Source organism: Nyctereutes procyonoides, unplaced genomic scaffold (assembly GCF_905146905.1).
Source record: "Nyctereutes procyonoides isolate TBG_1078 unplaced genomic scaffold, NYPRO_anot_genome, whole genome shotgun sequence".
NCBI lineage: Eukaryota > Metazoa > Chordata > Mammalia > Carnivora > Canidae > Nyctereutes > Nyctereutes procyonoides.
Window position 1 is genome coordinate 66,658,204 of NW_026575126.1, and position 19,101 is coordinate 66,677,304.

At 40.6% G+C, this 19,101-nt stretch overlaps 1 pseudogene; it reads left to right on the forward strand.

Annotated features, from left to right (window-relative positions):
- Nucleotides 1–11,735: 11,735 nt before the first annotated feature.
- On the forward strand, nucleotides 11,736–12,097 carry LOC129519880 (endothelial differentiation-related factor 1-like; annotated as a pseudogene).
- Nucleotides 12,098–19,101: the final 7,004 nt, after the last annotated feature.

Consider the following 19,101-nt stretch of genomic DNA (forward strand, 5'->3'; position numbering starts at 1 on the left):
TATTCATCTGGGCAATAAAGCCATTCATTAATACACTTCACACTTAACTGTATATGGCTCCCTTCTCTTGAAACAGCTCACACATTCATTGCCCAAATAAATACCCTCCTGCCATCTACTCTGGAAATCAGAGAGAGCAGTGATAATGCGCTAGTCCCCGCCTTCAGTGAGCTTTTAGGATCTTTACATAAAGCAGGTGAGCAATGAGTGCCAATATTGCAGGAAGGAAGTGTAGGAGAAAACAGTTTAGTGGGAGGGGCCAGATAAGTGGGAGGGGAAGTGCAGAGGAGGCTTTCCTGCAGGAGGCTCCCTGAGACTGAGCCCCTGCAGATTGATGAGTGGCAATGTGCAAGGTGAAATTAGTAAGGGCAACCCAGAGCAGAGAGACACAGAAACAGATGGAGAGAGAAAGTCAAAAGAGAGGAAAGCAGAACCTGATGACAATAATTCACCTTGGTGAGTATCTAAAGGAAACTGGATCAGAACTGTATCAGAAAAATTTCTCGACATAGGGTCAACTCACAGCTTGGTGGTAGCCAAAGGGAGAGGCTACCACCGAGCTCAGAGTTTCTCTGTTTGGAAGAGTGACAATCAACATCCAATGATAGACTCAGGTCTCAACAGTTTTTTTTTAAGATTTATTTATTTATTCATGATAGAGAGCGGGGGGGGGGGGCGCAGAGACACAGGCAGAGGGAGAAGCAGGCTCCATGCCGGGAGCCCGACGCAGGACTCGATCCTGGGACTCCAGGAACACGCCCTGGGCCGAAGGCAGGCGCTAAACCACTGAGCCACGCAGAGATCCCTAGGTCTCAACAGTTTTTAAGATAATATTAGTAACTGCTAACAGAAGTTATTATGTGCCAGACACCACTTGTAAAGATTTGCACATGTTCTTGCAACTACCTCATGCGGTAGGTACTATAGGGCATTTCCATTTTATGGGTGAGTTAACTGAGGCAAAGATACGTTAATTAATGTGTGGCAAGGTCATACCAACTAGGAAGTGGCAGAACCCAAATTCTCTCTCTTTTTAAAAAAATATTTATGTATTTGACATAAATACTACTAGTATTTAATAATACTAGTGGGAGAGGGAGAAGCAGGCTCCCCACTGAGCAAAGAGCCTGATGTGGGGCTCCGTCCCAGGACCCTGGGATCACACCACCTGAGCCAAAGGCAGACATTTAACTGACTGAGCCACCTAGGTGCTTCAGAATCCACATTCTTAAAGCTCTAAGCCAACACTGTCCTGGAGAACTTTCTGCAGTGATGATAAAGTCCTTGCTAACACGGTAGCCACTAGTCACATGCAGCTGTTCACCCCTTGAAATGTGGCACAGGATGCCTCAGAACTAGGTTTCAGTTTTAATTTCAACTAATTTCAACTAAAATGTCCACATGCGGCTACAGTATTGGACACACAGGTCTAAGTTACTCTGGTTAGAGAATGCTCACTGTAGAATTGTTTTTTTTAAAAGATTTTATTTATTTATTCATGATAGTCACAGAGAGAGAGAGAGAGAGAGAGAGAGAGAGAGAGAGAGAGAGGCAGAGACACAGGCAGAGGGAGAAGCAGGCTCCATGCAGGGAGCCCGACGTGGGATTCGATCCTGGGTCTCCAGGATCGCGCCCCGGGCCAAAGGCAGGCACTAAACCGCTGCGCCACCCAGGGATCCATAGAATTGTTTATAATATTGAAAGAAACAACCTAAATGGGAGAATGTCTAAAATACACAACTCGAATGAGGGGCGTGGAGAAATCTAGTAAGAATTACAAAATCTGGACATCAGGGAGGAGGGTCAGGGCAAATATACATTGCATTCAATATAGACCTGCCCTGTCTGGGATCCCTGATTCGTTCCTGGCCTTCAATCTACTCTTGTGGGCCTCAAACACACCCTGATGTCTAGTGACGTTACCCAATAAAAATATAATGTGAGGGACGCCTAGGTGGCTCAACAGTTGAGAGTCTGCCTTTGGCTCAGGGCATGATCCCGGGGTCCAGGATCGAGTTTCACATCAGGCTCTCTGCGAGGAGCCTGCTTCTCCCTCTGCATATGTCTCTGCCTCTCTGTGTCTCTCATGAGTAAATAAATAAATCTTTAAAAATATATAAATAATGTGAGCCACATACATATTTCTAAATTTTCTAGTAGTCCTATTTAAAAAGGCTTTGTAAGGGGTGCGTAGGTGGCTCAGTGGGTTGGGCAGCTGCCTTTGGCTCCAGTCGTAATCTTGGAGTCCCTGGATTGAGCCCTGTGTCCTACTCCCTGCTCAGTTTCTCCCTCTGTCCCTCCCCCCCACTCCTGTTCTCTCTTGCTCATTCTCTCTCAAATAAATAAATAAATAAATAAATAAATAAATAAATAAAATCTTTAAAAAATAAAAATAAAAGGCTTTTTATTTATTTATGATAGTCAGAGAGAGAGAGAGAGAGAGAGAGGCAGAGACAGAAGCAGGCTCCATGCACCGGGAGCCCGACGTGGGATTCGATCCTGGGTCTCCAGGATCACGCCCTGAGCCAAAGGCAGGCGCCAAACCGCTGCGCCACCCAGGGATCCCAATAAAAGGCTTTTTAAAAGTGAGATTAGTTTTAATAATATACTTGATTTAATCCAATACACCCCAAATATTATCATTTAAACATGTAGTATGAGCCACATAGCAGGTTGTTCACTAGCCACTAACATATTGGAGAGTAAAGGTCTGTATAATACTAATCATCAGAGTAGAAACTATTCTATATTTACTTGAGGGTAAAAGTTCTGTAGGGTACCTTATCAAGTGATAAAAACAAGCTACAGAGCTGTACATATATAAAAAACCCCAGGGGTGCCTGGGTGACTCAGTAGGCTAAGTGGTCAACTCTGGATTTCAGCTCTGGTTATGATCTCAGGGTCTAGGATCAAGCCCCATGTTGGCCTCTGCACTCAGCAGGGAGTCAGCTTCAGGATTCTCTCTCTCCTTCTGCCCTTCCCCCTGCTCACACACACTCTCTCAAATAAATTTAAAAAAAATCTTTAAAAAAGAAACCCAAACTCTTTAAGCATGATATTTAATAACTTCACAGAAATTCCTTAGAGATCTTTCCATTGAAGACTATCATGCTACTTACAAAGCATTTCTAATAATTTTTATTTCATTGCTTTTTTGAAGTGTGGTAAAATACAACATAAAATTAATCATTTTGACCCTTTTTAAAGATTTTTTTAAGTAATCACTCTACCCAATGTGGGTCTCAAACTCACAACCCCAAGATCAAGAGTAACATTCCACTGACTGAGCCAGCCAGGTGCCCCTCAAAGTGTGTGATTTAGTGGCATTAAGTACATTCACAGCTTTCTGCAACCATTAGTTCTATCTAGTTCCAGAATTTTTTCAATACCCTGAAGTGGAAACCTACACATTAAGCAGTTACTCTTAATGCTTACTCTTAATGCTTAATGTCTGCTCTTTTTTTTTTTTAATTTATGATAGTCACAGAGAGAGAGAGAGAGAGAGGCAGACACACAGGCAGAGGGAGAAGCAGGCTCCATGTACCGGGAGCCCGATGTGGGATTCGATCCCGGGTCTCCAGGATTGCGCCCTGGGCCAAAGGCAGGCGCCAAACCGCTGCGCCACCCAGGGATCCCTCCCTATCTGCTCTTAATCTTGGCAACCATTAATCTTGTTTCTGTATCTGTGGATTTACCTATTCTAAGTATTTTATATGAAAGGAATCACATGGGCAGCCCAGGTGGCTCAGCGGTTTAGCGCCGCCTTCAGCCCAGGGCGTGATCCTGGAGACCCCGGATTGAGTCCCACGTCGGGCTCCCTGCATGGAGCCTGCTTCTCCCTCTGCCTGTATCTCTGCCTCTCTCTCTCTCTCTCTCTCTCTCTCTTCTGTATGTGTGTGTGTCTCTCTCTGTCTCTCATGAATAAAATATTTTTAAAAATCTTGTTTAAAAAAATAAAATAAAATAAAATAAAATAAAATAAAATAAAATAAAATAAAGGAATCACACACCATGAGGTCTCTTATGTCTGGCTTCATTCACATAGCATGTTTTCAAGATTTATTCACATGGTAGGATATATCAGTACTTCATTCCCTATTACAACTGAATAATATTCCACTGTATGGACATACCCCATTTTATTTATCCATTCACCTGCTGATGGACATTTGGATTATTTCCACCTTTTGGATGTCATGAATAGAACAACTATGAACATTCATATACAAGTTTTAGCTTGAATACCTGTTTTCAATTCTTTGGTGTATGTACCTAGGAGTGAAATTGCTGGGTCATATAGTCAATCTATGTTTAACATGAGAAACCACTATACTATTTTTCACAGTGACTGCACCATCTTGCATTCCCAATACTTGAGGGTCCTAATTTCTTTACATCCTTGCCAACACCTGTTATTACTTTTTTTCTTTTCCTGGTGTATCATTGTGGTTTTACATTTCCCTAATGACTAATGATGTCGAGCATTATTTCACATGCTCATTAGCCATTCATCTTTGGAGAAATGTCTATTCAACTAGTTTGTCAATTTTTAAATTGGATTATTTGCCTTTTTATTGTTGAGTTGTAAGAGTTGTTTATACTGGTTACTAGACTTATCAAATATAAGATGGGGATGGTGCCTGGGTGGCTCAGTCATTTAAGTGTCTGCCTTAGGCTCAGGTCATGATCTCAGGGTCCTGGGATGAAGCCCTACATCAGGTTCCCTGCTCAGTGGGGAGTCTGCTTTGCCCTCTGCCCCTCCCCCATCTTGTGCTCTACCCTCTCTCTCACTCTCTCAAATAAATAAATAACATTAAAAATATATATGATTGGGAGATAGTTTCTCTGATAGGGGTTGTTTTACTCTCTTGAGAGTGTCCTTTTTTTAAAAAAATATTTTATTTATTTATTCATGAGAGACACAGAGAAAGAGAGAGAGAGGCAGAGACACAGGCAGAGGGAGAAGCAGGCTCCATGCAGGGAGCCCAATGTGGGACTCGATCCTGGGACTCCAGGATCATGTCCTGGGCTGAAGGCAGGCGCTAAACCACTGAGCCACCCGGGCTTCCCGAGAATGTCCTTTAAAACACAAAACTTTTTAATTTTAATGAAACCGAGTTTATTTTCTCTTTTGTTGTTTGTGCTTTTGGTGTGTTTTTAATAAATTTCCTTTATAATAAGGAAGTTCTCTCCTATTGCTAGTCTGTTGGGTGTTTTTCTCATGACAGAGTGTTAGATTTTTTTTTAAAGATTTTAATTTATTTATTTATTCATGAGAGACACACACACACACACACAGAGGCAGAGACATAGGCAGAGGGAGAAACAGGCTCCATGCTGGGAGCCCGACATGGGATTTGATCCCAGGTCTCCAGGATCACATCCTGGGCTGAAGGCAGGCACTAAACCACTGAGCTACTCAGGGATCCCCAAAGTGTTAGATTTTGTCAAATGTTTTTGCTATATGAATTAATATGATCAGGAGGTTAGGCTTTTTTCCTCTTCCTTCTATTAATGTGGTATATTGCACCAATTGATTTTTCACTTGTTCATCCACTCTTACATCCTTTTTTTAAAGATTTTATTTATTTATTTATTTTTTTTTATTTTTTATTTATTTATTTATGAGAGAGAGAGAGAGAGAGAGAGAGAGAGGCAGAGACACAGGCAGAGGGAGAAGCAGGTAGCCTGATGTGGGACCCGATCCCAGGACTCCAGGATCACAACCTGAGCTGAAGGCAGACACTCAACCACTGAGCCACCCAGGTGTCCCCCACTCTTACATTCCTGAGAAATCCCATTTGGTCACATTTATAATCATTGTTTAGCTTGCTAGTATTTTGTTGAGGACTTTTGCATTTATATTTATGATATACACTGGTCTGCAGTGTTCTTGTGATGTTTTTGTCTGGCTTTAGTATCAGGATAATGTTGGCCTTATAAAGAGATAGAAAATGTTTCCTCCTTTTCTATTTTTTGGAGGAGTTTGAAAAGTATTAATGATAATTCTTCTATAAATATTTTGTAGAATTCAGCAGTGAAGCCATCTTGTCCTGGGATTTCTTTGTTGGGAGGTTTTGGATTATCAATTCAATATCCTAATTTGTTATACACCACATTAATAGAACATGATCTTCTCAATTAATTCTGTCAAAGGCTTTTCCTTTGACAGAATCCAACTCATGATAAAAACATTCAATTCAGATTTTCTATTTCTTTTTGAGTTAGTTTTGGGAGTTTGTATGTTTCTAGTAATTTGTCCATTTCATCTATGTCATACTTTGTTGGCATATAATTATTCATAGTATTCTTTTATAATGCTTTTTTTGGTAAAGTCAGTAGTAAGATCCCCATTTTCTTTCCTGATTTTATTGAGTCTTCTTTTTTTCTTAGTCGATCTAGCTAAAGTTTGGTCAATTTTATTAATCTTCAAATAACTAAATTTGGTTTTATTGATTTTTTTTCTGTTGTTCTGATCATGATTTAATTTATCTTTACTCTAACCTTTATCTTTTCCTCTCTCTGCTAACTTTGGACTTAGTTTGCTCTTCTTTTTTTAGTTCTTTAAAGTATAAGCTATATATTTAAGACCTTTCTTTTAAATATAGACATTATAGCTATAAATTTCTGTTTTCACCGCATGTCACAAGTTTTGATTATTTTTGTTTTTGTTCATTTCAAAATATTTTCTAATTTATTTTGTGATTTCTTCTATGATCAATTTGTTATTTAAGAATGTATTGTTTAGGGGTGCCCAGGTGGCTTAAGTCAGTTTAGCATCTGCCTTTGGCTCAGTTCAGGATCTCAGGGTCCTGGGATTGAGTCCTGCATCAGGTTCCCTGCTCAGCAGGGAGTCTACTTCTCCCTCTGCCTTTCCTCCCTGCTTGTGATCTCTCTCTCTCTAAAATAAATAAATAATTTTTTAAAAAAGAATGTATTGTTTAGGGGTGCCTGGGTGGCTCAGTGGGTCAAATATCTGCCTTCAGCTCAACTCATGATCTCAGGGTCCTGGGATTGAGGCTCCAGCTGGACTCCCTGTGCCCCTTCCCCCACGTATGCTCTCCTTTCTCTCCCTCTCCCTTGTCTCTCTCTCTTTCACAAATAAATAAAATTTTTTAAAAAGAATGTATTGTTTATAAATAAACTTTATATATAAAAATATGTTAAAACATATATAATATATATAAAATTTATGTATATTATATATATATTTTTTAATTTTTATTTTTTAACTGTGCCTGGCTGGCTCAGCAGGAAGAGCATGCAACTCAATGTGGGGCCATGAATTCAAGCCCCATGTTGGATGTAGTGATTACTAAAAAAAATAACAACAAACTTTAAAAATACATTTTAAAAAAGAATATTGTTTAATTTACACATTTTGTGGATTCTCTAGTTTTCCTTCTAAATTTCTTGTTTCATTCCATTGTAGTCAGAGAAGATATTTTGTGTGATTCCATTTTTAAAAAATTTATTGTGACTTGTTTTGTGGCTTAACATATGATCTGCCCTGGACAATGCTGGCATATGGTTTTGTTCACTTCCTTCATGTCCCCACTGATCGTCTGTCTAGTTACTTTATTCATTATTGTAAGTGAGGTGTTTAAGTCTCCAAACTATTCTTGTAGAACTATTTCTCTGTTCTATTCTGTCAACTTTTTCTTCATATATTTGGGGGCTCTGTTAGGTATCTACATAATTGTTATATCTTCTCAATGCATTCACTCTTCTATCATTAAATAATACCCTTCATTGTCTCTTAGAACAGTTTTGATTTAAAGTCTACTTCAGGGAAGCCTGGGTGGCTCAGTGGTTTAGCGCCGTCTTCAGCCCAGAGCGTGACCCTGGAGACCTGGGATCGAGTCCTACATTGGGCTCCCTGCAGGAGCCTACTTCTCCCTCTGCCTGTGTCTCTGCCTCTCTCTCTCTCTCTCTCTCTCTCTCTCTCTCTGTCTGTCTCTCGTGAATAAATAAATAAAATATTTAAAAAAATAAAGTCTACTTCAGGGGCACCTGGGTAACTCAGTGGTTGAGCATCTGCTTTTGGCTCAGGTGGTGGTCCTGGGATCCTGGGATGGAGTGCCCCATGGGGAAGCTGCTTCTCCCTCTGCCTATATCTTTGCCTCTGTGTGTCTCTCATGAGTAATAGTAGCTTTTATACTCACCTGTAATTACCTTTACCAGTGTTCTTTATTTTTTTGTATAGCTTCAAGTTACTATGTAGTATTTTTTCATTTCAGTTTGTAGCACCCCCTGTAGCATTTCTTGTAGAGAAGATCTACTAGTAACAGACTCCATCAGCTTTTGTTTCTTCAGGAATGTCTTAATTTTGCCTTCATTTTTGAAGGATAGTTTTGCCAGGTATAGAATTCTTGGTTGACAGGTTTTGTCTTTTCAGCACTTTAAATATGTCAGCCCCACTGCCTACTGGTCTCCATGGCTTCTGATGAGAAATCTACTGTTAATCTTGCTGAAGATCCTTGTATGTTATAAGTTGCTTCTTCCCCTGTCTCAAGATTCCTTTTTTCCTTCTTGTCCTATGTCTTGGTGTGTATAAATATGTATTCATTCTACTTGAGTTCACTGAATTTTTAAAAAAGATTTTATTAATTTATTTGACAGAGAAGGGGCACAAGCAAGGGGAGCTGTAGGCAGAGGGAGAGGGAGAAATAGGCTCCCTGGGGAGGAGGGAGCCCATTGTGGGGCTCAATCCCAGGGTCCTGGGATCATGACCTGAGCCAAAGGCAGATGCTTAATTGACTAAGCCATCCAGGAGCCCTCACTGAGTTTCTTGAATATATGGATTCATGGTTTTTTTTTTTATCAGATTTGGAAAATTTTCCATATCTTTTTTTCAACTATTCTTCCTGCCCCTTTCCTCTCTCTTTTCTCCTTCTGGGACTCCTATTATGTATATGTTAGTCCACTTAATGGTGTCCCACCGGTCACTTAGTCTTTGTTCATTTTTTTCACTGTTTTCTCTTTCTGGTTCTCAGGTTGAAATATTTCATCAGACCAATTTTCACGTTTGCTGATTCATTTGCTCAAACCTGCTGTTGAAGCACTTTGCAAATTTTTTCATATCAGCTATTGTACTTTTAAGCTCTAAAATTTCTATTTTATTTCCTTTTTTATAATGTCTATTTCTTTATTGACGTTCCCTATTTGTTAAGACATAATCCTTCTGGTTTTCTTCAGCTTTTTAATATTTCCTTTAGCTCTTGGAGCATAGTTAATATAGTTGCTTTAATGTCTGTATTTTCTCAAGGATAATTTCTGTTTGTGATATTTTGATTTATTATTTAAAAAATATTTAGTTTCCATTTCCATTCCTGGCAGAGGGCTCCTAAAACCCTTGTAAATTCCTAAGTGATAAAAGCAGTAGGAGCATCTTTTGTTCTAAAGAGTTGACTCTGGGTGGGCTCCTGGATAGCTCCTGCATGGGAGCTGGCCATCTGAAAAACCAAGCCATGACGAAAACCTTGGAAAGGGGCTTGAAGTAGAGTTAATAACTGATCATGCCTATATGAGGAAGCCTCCCTAAAATTCCAACAGTGTGAGGTTCAGAGAGCTTACAGGTTGGTGAACACATTTAAGTACTAGGAGGTTGATGCAGCCCAACTCCATGGGGACAGAAGCTTCTGTGCTTTGGACCTTCTCAGACTTCATACTATGCATTTCTTCATCTGGCCAGCCATCTGTATCCCTTATCATATCTTTTAATAAACTGGTAAGTGTAAACTGAGTTCTGTGAGCTGTTCTAACAAATAATTGAATCCAAGGTTGGGGGGCAGTCACAAGAACCTCTGATTTGTAGCCAAGTTAGATAGAACTTGTGGGTAACCTGAAGACCTACTAATTGCCATTGGCATCTGAAGTGGGGGGGCATTCTCATGAGAGTGGGTCCTTGACTTGTGAGATCTGACACTATTGATAGTGTCAGAATTGAGTTAGAATGTGGGACACCCAGGTAGTATCACAGAATTGCTTTGGTGTGGGAAAAAACACTGAACATCTGGTGTCAGAAGTGTTTTAAGTGTGGTCTTTGTGTGAGAGTAAAGGAGAAACACAGTAAAGCAATAGTGCAGATTTCCCCCTATTCATTGTTCAGTTTTTTTATCCTGGGAATGGGCCATACTTTCTTGTGTCTTTACATACTTCATACTTTTTTATTAAAAACTGGATGGACATTTTGGTGTATTCTAGAAAGCAAGAAAGCAAAGAAAGAAAGAAAGAAAGAAAGAAACTCCCTCGTTTTTTGCAGATTAGCTCTGTGTTGGGGCATTCCTTCAACAATTAACCAGGCTGTTTACAACTCTGCCTAAGCCTTCATTTTCTGTTTATGCAGAGTCTAAAGACCAGCCAGTGGTGAAAGCTTATGATCTTCCCAGGTCTTTTGTGAGCATGCATCCTGCCCTGGCCATGCATATGGATTTCTAGGTCCTCCACTGTGTGTGGGAGTCTTTCAAAGCCCTTTTCACCAAAGTTTCTCACTCTCTAGCTTTTCCTCCCCAGCTTTCGGAATGTCTCTTATTTATCTCAACCATTATTTCTTGCCCCAGACAGCATTTGGCTTTCATTCTTTTCCAGGAGCATCCTCCATGTAGCCATGGGCATCTTTCCACCCTGAGAGAGTTCTGGATTAGGAAGAACAAAAGCAGGTCCCTTGTGTGTCAGCTCTTCAGAGGACCCATAGGCAAGTTGAAACAGACCAGCAGAATTTCTTGATCAAAGTCTCCTGAAGTTTTGGACTAGATGTGCACACTGGGAATGGTGGCTGCCTTTGAGACTGCTGCTGCACTGGGAAAGGATGGGGTAAGACTAAGTTAAAATGCCAGATCCTCATCCCCACTAGTTTCAGTGACCTTTCTCATGATTAAGCATTTGCCTCATGGCCATAAACCTCTGACTTGGGACGCCTAGGTGACTCAGTGGTTGAGTGTCTGCCTTCAGCTCAGGTCGTGATCCTGGAGTCCCGGGATTGAGTCCCACATTGGGCTCCCTTCAGGGAGCCTGCTTCTCCCTCTGCCTGTGTTTCTGCTTCTTTCTCTCTGTGTCTCTCATCAATCAATCTTAAAAAAATAAATCTTTGACTATCTTCTAGAGTTTTGATAAAGTTGATTCTGACAGTTTTTACCAGGATTTTCAGTGTTAAGGGAGATTTTCAGTGTTATGGGGAGAGAGAGCCCCTGGAAATCTTACTCTACCATTTTTGCTGACATCACTCTTAAGAATTTTTTTAATGCTAATTTTTTGCTTGGACATAATATATAAGTGTTACACATGAAAAATATGAGAATTGTGGTCACTGGGAGTCTTCAGAGAGTTCAAGGAGCCATTAATTCTGATACACCATTTTTCCCACTTTCTTGAGAAAATTGTGGAAACTATACACACCAAAGTGACCTTGCATTGTTTTGTTATTAAAATTGAGAGTGATCATTTCATTTGAAGAGAAGGATGGCTAAAACAGAGTTGGGGACTGTAGCCTTCCCATGAACATAAGGAGATGATATGGAAGTCAGAAGAAAAATGCAGAAAAGAGTGGTGATGCATAACGGCATGAACTTTCAAAGGAAGGAGAGGAAACATACCATACAAAGGATCATGTAACATCTTAAATTTAAAATAACTTCTATCAGGAAGCAGCCAAGCAGTGAGGGAACATTGCAGGTCCAGTTCTCGAGCAGTTGCCCCGGAGCCACCAGATGGCCAGCCAGACCTGCGTGACTGCCATGGCCAAGAACAAGTGGGACATGGTGACAGTCCTGTGAAGAAAGGGCCCTAAATCCAAGCAGGCCATCTTAGCAGCTCAGAGATGAAGAGAAGATGTGGAGATTTCCAAGAATGGGCTGCTGACCAGAACAAACAGCATTTGATCACCAAGACTATGGCCAAGCTGGATCATCATCAGGTGACCCTAGAGGTGGGCAAGGTGATCCAGCAGGGCCAGCAGAGCAAGGGGCTGACTCAGAAAGACTTGGCGATGAAAATCAATGAAAAGCTTCAGGGCACAGTGGACTACAAGAGTGGACAGGCCATTCCTAATAACCAAGTTCTGGGCAAAATCCAAAGAGCTATTGGCTTCAAGTTCTGAGGGTAGGATACTAGGAAGCCAACCAAAAAAGGGGCCAAGGGCAAAATGAACACAAAACCTGGAAATCAGTATGTTCCCTCTGATCTCATCTGGCTGGTTGCCCTTGACCACCAGCTCTAGCATGGGTCTCTTCACGTGGCTGAGTGGAACATGGGGCATTAGCCCTACCCAGGAACCCTCCCTACCATACCTGGTGTCAAACAAACAACCTTGTAGAGTAAAAAATAAGTAAGTAAATAAATAAATAACTTCTATCTATTCAGGAATAAAACCATAATGTGTGTTATTACCATAATGATTACATATGGTTCTTGTGTTTTGGACCAATGTAGAAACACAAGAATAAAAATTAAATGAGAGAGAATCAGTATAATCAATAGAAACCCAATTAGAGTCTAAAATGTTAGCTGATTTAAAAAGACACATATATATATTTTTTTTTTTAAAAAAAAGATACATATATAAATCAGGGGCAGCCTGGGTGGCTCAGCAGTTTAGTGCTGCCTTCAGCCCAGGGCATGATCCTGGAGACCCGAGATCAAGTCCCACATCAGGCTTCCTGCAAGGAGCTTGCTTCTCCCTCTGCCTGTGTCTCTACCTCTCTGTGTGTCTCTCTCTCGTGAATAAATAAATAAAATATTTTTTAAAAAGAAACATATATAAATCAAATGATCTCCATAAATCAACAAGAACAACTCAGAACATGTTACGAGCAGTGACTCTCATCACAGTAGCTGAAACAAAATAGCAAATAATAAATAACAAACTGAAATAACTCACAGGTCTTAAATGAAGAATGTGATCAAACATAACCAAGGGAAACATGTCAAATGCCAGGGTTATAACTCAATATTGAACCAGTATCATGTGTCCCCAAATTAGATTGTGACTGTGATAAAACTGATTGCAAAGAGTTCTTCCTGGAACATAATAAATTGGTGATAAACTAAATATATAATACCTTTTAATTAAGTTATGAGTGTAATGTAATGAATCCCAAGAGGATTCCTTCTGGAAGTTAGTGAAAATGTTGTAAATGGCTCTCTGGACTATAAACATTAAATTATGATTACAGCTATGCACACAAGTGATCTTCTCTCCCCAATCCCCCAACAGTTCATGCTTTTATTCACTCATCAATTTTCCATTAAGTGTGTCCCTTGAGCATATAAGTGTGTGTATGACACAGAGAAAAATGAGGAGTCAGAGACATATTTGGGTAGGAAAGAAGTAGAATTGGCTCCAAAAAGTAACATCTAGCGCAGCCCAGGTGGCTCAGCAGTTTAGCGCCACCTTCAGCCCAGGGGTGTGATCCTGGAGACCTGGGATCGAGTCCCATGTCAGGCTCCCTGCATGGAGCCTGCTTCTCCCTCTGCCTGTGTCTCTGCCTCTCTCTCTCTCTCTCTCTCTCTCTCTCTCTCTGTCATAAATAAATAAATAAACTCTTTTTTTTAAAGTAACATCTACAATAAAGTGTGCTTAGGGCTCTGGGGTGTGGATACAGGCACTAGGAAAGTGCAGAATGGAGGGCCCTAACATAAAGGGATGAAGGGAGAGCTGTGAGGGGAGCATTATGGACTGAATTGTGTCCTCCTAAAATATGTTGGTGTCCTAACTCCCACTACCTGAGAATGGGACCTTATTTGGAGACAGGGTCTTTACAGAAGCAATCAAGTACTTTAAAAATGAGGTCCTTGGGGATCCCTGGGTGGCTCAGCGGTTTAGCGCCTGCCTTTGGCCCAGGGAGCGATCCTGGAGTCCCGGGATCAAGTCCCGCATCAGGCTCCCGGCATAGAGCTTGCTTCTCCCTCCTCCTGTGTCTCTGCCTTTCTCTCTCTCTCTCTCTCTCTCTCTCTCTCTCTCTCTCTCTCTCTCATAAATAAATAAATAAATAAATAAATAAATAAATAAATAAATAAATAAATAAATCTTTTTAAAAAATGAGGTCCTAATGAGGGCCTTAATCCAATGACTGTCTTTATAAAAAGGGGGCATTCGGACACAGACATACTCTCATGGAAGAACACCATGTGAAGATGAAGGCAGAGATTGGGGTGATGCTTCTATAGGCCATGGGAACATGAGTGATGGCCAGCAAATCACCAGAAGCTGGGAGAGACGCATGGAACAGACTTTCCCTCACAGCCTCAGAGGAACCAACCCTGTTCACACTCTGACCTTGGGCTTTCAGAATCCAGAACTATAAGAGGATTCATTTATCCTACTTAAGGCTTCCAGTCTGTGGTAATTTGTTATGGCAGCCCTAGCAAACTAACACAAAGGGAGGGAGGTAATATGTTATGTGTAAATGCAACACGTCACATTTCATTACAGACCTGAGTGATAAGTAATAGGAAGTCAGGTGAAGTGGGGCTGAGGCAGAGGAATGTTCTAGTCAGAAGGAACTAGATTTGCATTTAGTAATCCTGTTTTTAAATTGTCTATATGATGCTCTCACATCTTAAAAAGCTTGCTGGCCTGTAGAGACTGTCCCTGCCAGGGCTGGGATAGCCAAATCTTACAGATAGCAAAGTGCTTGATCAACCAGTACAAACCAACCAATCCCAAGTATACAGACCCAGCCACCTCCTTATCTAATGATAACATACAAGCCAATATTTCCTCTGCCCTAAATCATCCAGGGCTAGGTACCAGCCAACTAGAGACCACCCCTATAGCCCAAAGCCTCCTGGAATTATTCCAACTAGCCAATCCTAAACTGCTGACTCCATGCAGAGTGGAAATCCCAAAAAAGATCCTGGCTCATGCTTCCCCCTCACTCTGGTCTTCTGCCACCTGACCAACACCTGCTGCTTCCCCTGTGGCCCTGCATGGCATGTGGTGACCTCCCCTCTCTGGGACCTGTGAGTACAACAGATTTCTTCCTTCCAAGCCTCATATTTGTTTCCTCCTGTGGCTGCACTAACTTTACCATACCACATTCAACATTTATGTTCTTAGGTTTCCAGGAGAGGTGTGGGGGTGGGGGGAAAACCAGGGGAGAACGGAAGCATAATGTCTAACTCACCTTAATGAGTAATGAAGACACAAAATCACACACTCACAGAAGAAATCTTTCTGCCTGGGTTCTAATGGCAAAAGACCAATGAACACTACCACCAGGGTCAGAGTATCTGAGCGGATGTCACCCAGTGGTGGCAGGAAAGATCAGCCTCCTAGGAGCAAAGATGAAGAATCATCATTAGGAACAGTTATTAATACCAGCAAATGGTTGAGAGGTTCCTATGCCCCAGGCACCTCTTCTTTATGATTTAAATATATTAACTCATTTATTGTGTACAACAAGACTATGAAGCAGGTATAATATTTCAATTTTACAGATCAGAGGTTAATTACTTTGTTCATAACCTCACAATTAGTGTTAGAACATATATTCCTCAGCATTAAACTGTACATACACAGATTTACTGTAAAACTGGAAATGGGGGCTTGAGACAGAGGGGATTTTCTAGGTAGACAGGACAGCATACATAAAGGCTGAAATAAAAGACAGTAAGGGGGAGCACCTGGGTGGCTCAGTCAGTTAAGCATCTGCCTTTGGCTCAGGTCATGATCCCAGAGTCCTGGGATCAAGCCCCACATCAGGCTCTCGGCTCAGTGGGGAGTCTGCTTCTCCCTTTCCCCCTACATCCCGCTCATGCTCTTTTGCCATCTTTCTTTCTCAAATATAAATAAAATCTTAACAAAAAGACAGTAAGGGAAGAAAGAGAGAAAGAGCTCAGTATGCAGATTATCTTCAGGAGCTGTTGGAGAAAATCCATAACTCTTTTTGAAAAATGTCTCAGCTTAGTACAATAAAGAAGAATTAAAGAAGTTTTGCTATTACCGGGATGGTTTCTCTGATCTCAGTGCTGTCAATCAGTGTCTGTGATGGGATGAAGTCTCCAAGAGTTGCTTACCAGGTAATAAGTACATTAGAGCTAATCAAATAATATATAAATAGCATATGCTATTGTGATACTATTGTATACAAGGTACATCCTCTATATAATCTATATGACTTTACACATGCTAACTCATTAATTATGTTAAAAAACACTATGAGAGAGAATTAGATGCCCCTTTTACCAAAAATGAAAAGGGAATGGCTTAAAAAAAATAAAACCAGGAAAGTGCCACCAGGCAAATGAATGGGGTGGAGTCATTGGCATAAAAGGTGGCAATGGTAGTCAGAAAGAGGGCATCGTGGGCAATAGAAATCCATCTTTCCTGGTATATCTGAAAATATTCTTCAACTGTGTCCAACTCTGTTATAGAAGCTCTGCATGTTAGTATTTAAAAGGCAGGAATAAAAAAGTTCCTGAAGTAAAATCATTGACTGAAAAAGCAAGTTTTTGAACAATACATACAATATGTAGTAAGAATTCAAAAACTTATTCAAAAGTTCAAAAGTCCAAAATATTATATGCTTTCTATGGGAATATGTCTATGCATGTAAATGAATAGAAAGAGATTTGGACAAATAGAAAATGAGAAGCGCTTAATTCTCAAAAGGGAAAAGAAGATGGGCTAGAGTATAGTCAAATGGAACTTGACTTAAATGCTATGTTTTAATTTTTCCCAGAAGAGTTTACATATTCTTTGTATAGTACTATTAATAAAAATTTTGTTTGGCTAAAGATCTGATTTTGTTTTGGCTTTCACTCTATTCATCTAAACTAACCTTGAGAAGGCAAGTGTTTGATTCCAGAAATGCACCCTTAAGGCATTGGTGAGCATAACAAAGAAAATGCTTAGAGGTAATTATAAAAGATAATATGCCAAAAAAAATTTCAAAAGTGTAAAACTTTAGAGGTTCGTTCTAGGATTCCTAGCCAGCAAATTTAATGTGTTTGCTCCAGGAGAAGCTACTTTGTACAGCTACCGGGAACGGGTGGGTAATAAATAATACGAAATTCCTTTTCACAAACGTGTCCTTACACTTTTATGTTAAGAATTTATTAAGAGTAGTCATTCCAGCATTAAAATGTTTTAAGTGTTCCTCTGAGCAATAAACTCATTCATTAACACATTTAACTGCAGGGTCTTCTTTATGAGTTTGCAATAAGTGAGAGAAAAAAATGATTGGTCAGACATCAAGAGTTCTTGCACTGTCATGTTAGGAAGGGAAAGAGGTGCGAAGGAGACTTGAGAAAGATGGGTAGCAAAGAACCAGGTGAAATGGGGGCTGGAGCAGGCAGTGCGGAACACAGGTGGAACAGCAGATGTGGGAGTGAGGGTTTGGAGAACCTAGTGGCCTCCTCAGCTCAGAAAAATATCCCAGAGTAAGGCTGGATAAAAAAGGAAGACCGAAGGAGAGACCATTCCTTGGGCTTCGTGATTACTGGTCTGAGTGATGTCCTTTAATGTCTGGCAGATAGAATCAAACATCCTGGGATGCCTGGGTGCCTCAGCGGTTTAGCGCCTGCCTTTAGCCCAGGGCGTGGTCCTGGAGGCCCGGGATCCAGTCCCACATCAGTTTCCCTGCATGGAGAGCCTGCTTCTCCCTCTGCCTGTGTCTCTGCCTCTCTCTGTGTGTCTCGCATGAATAAATAAATAAAATCTTAAAAAAAAAAAGAATCAAACGTCCTTAGGGAGAAAGCTGAAAGCATCATCTCTAACAAGGCAAAATACAAACAAGGAATAAAAGTTATTGAAAGATACAAAGGATCAAGTACTTCTGTGTGATTTATATGCCTTAACTCATGAGGACCTACAACCAGCTTGGGAGTTTGGTACCATTAATAATTCCATGTTACAGCTAGGAAAATGAGGCAGGAAGTTAAGAAACTATTTTAACCCACCAGTACCACCTTTGCCAGAGATCCTAAAATATTTCCTACTGGTTCCTAACCACTCCCACAACAGCTCTGAATAGGCCAGTTGAGAAACACCATGAAACAAACTGAAAAGAAGAAGAGGAGGAGGAGGAGGAGGAGGAAGAAGAATAGACCTACTTTAAGGGGGAAGGGTTCTCAAAGAGCCAGAGAAAAAAGTAAGTTGCAGGTTGATATGTAAAGTTGCATCTGGTAGGGCAATAAGAACACAAATCCTGGGATCCCTGGGTGGCTCAGCGGTTGAGTACCAGCCTTCAGCCCAGGGCATGATCTTGGAGTCCCGGGATCAAGTCCCACATTGGGCTCCCTGCACGGCGCCTGCTTCTTTCTCTGCCTATGTCTCTGCCTCTCCCTGTGTGTCTCTCATGAATGAATAAATAAAATCTTTATAAAAAACACGCAAATCCTAAATAATATGTATTTTCTGTAGGGGTATGTGTATGTATATATGAACATAAATACATATGTATATATATGTACATATACATAGAAAATATTTATATGTATTGGGGCATCTGGCTGGCCCAGTCAGTGGAGTATGTGGCTCTTGATCTGAGGATTGTGAGTTGGAGCCCCACATTGGGTTTAGAGATTACTTAAAAAATCTTGGGATGCCTGGGTGGCTCAGAAGTTAGGCGTTTGCCTTCAGCTCAGGTCATGATTCCCGGGTCCCTGCTAAGTGTGGAGTCCGCTTCTTCCTCTCTCTCTCTCTGCCGCTCACCTACTTGTGTTCTCTCTCTCTCAAATAAATAAATAAAACCTTAAAAAAAATCTTTAAATAAATAAATTTTTATAGACTGGAGTTGCATAGTATATAAGTAAATATATTTATTGAGGTTTGTGTGTATATAAATACAATCATATGTATATATGCACATCTTAGCACATGTATTCCTATGTATAATAAAAGTATATTTCGTGTATTTATATATATGTATATATAGTTATACGTACCCACACATATGTCCTCACATTATTACTTGGAGTCTGTGTTTTACCACCTTACGATATGGTATTTTGTGTATTGATCGGCAACCTATATATACACGTGTGTGCTAATCAATATAAATACCAGGATGCTGGACAGATAAACTGCTTACTTCTTGGGGGGAAGACCGAGATTGGCTGTGATCATCAGGCGGAGCTTCAGACCTTGTCGAAGACCGC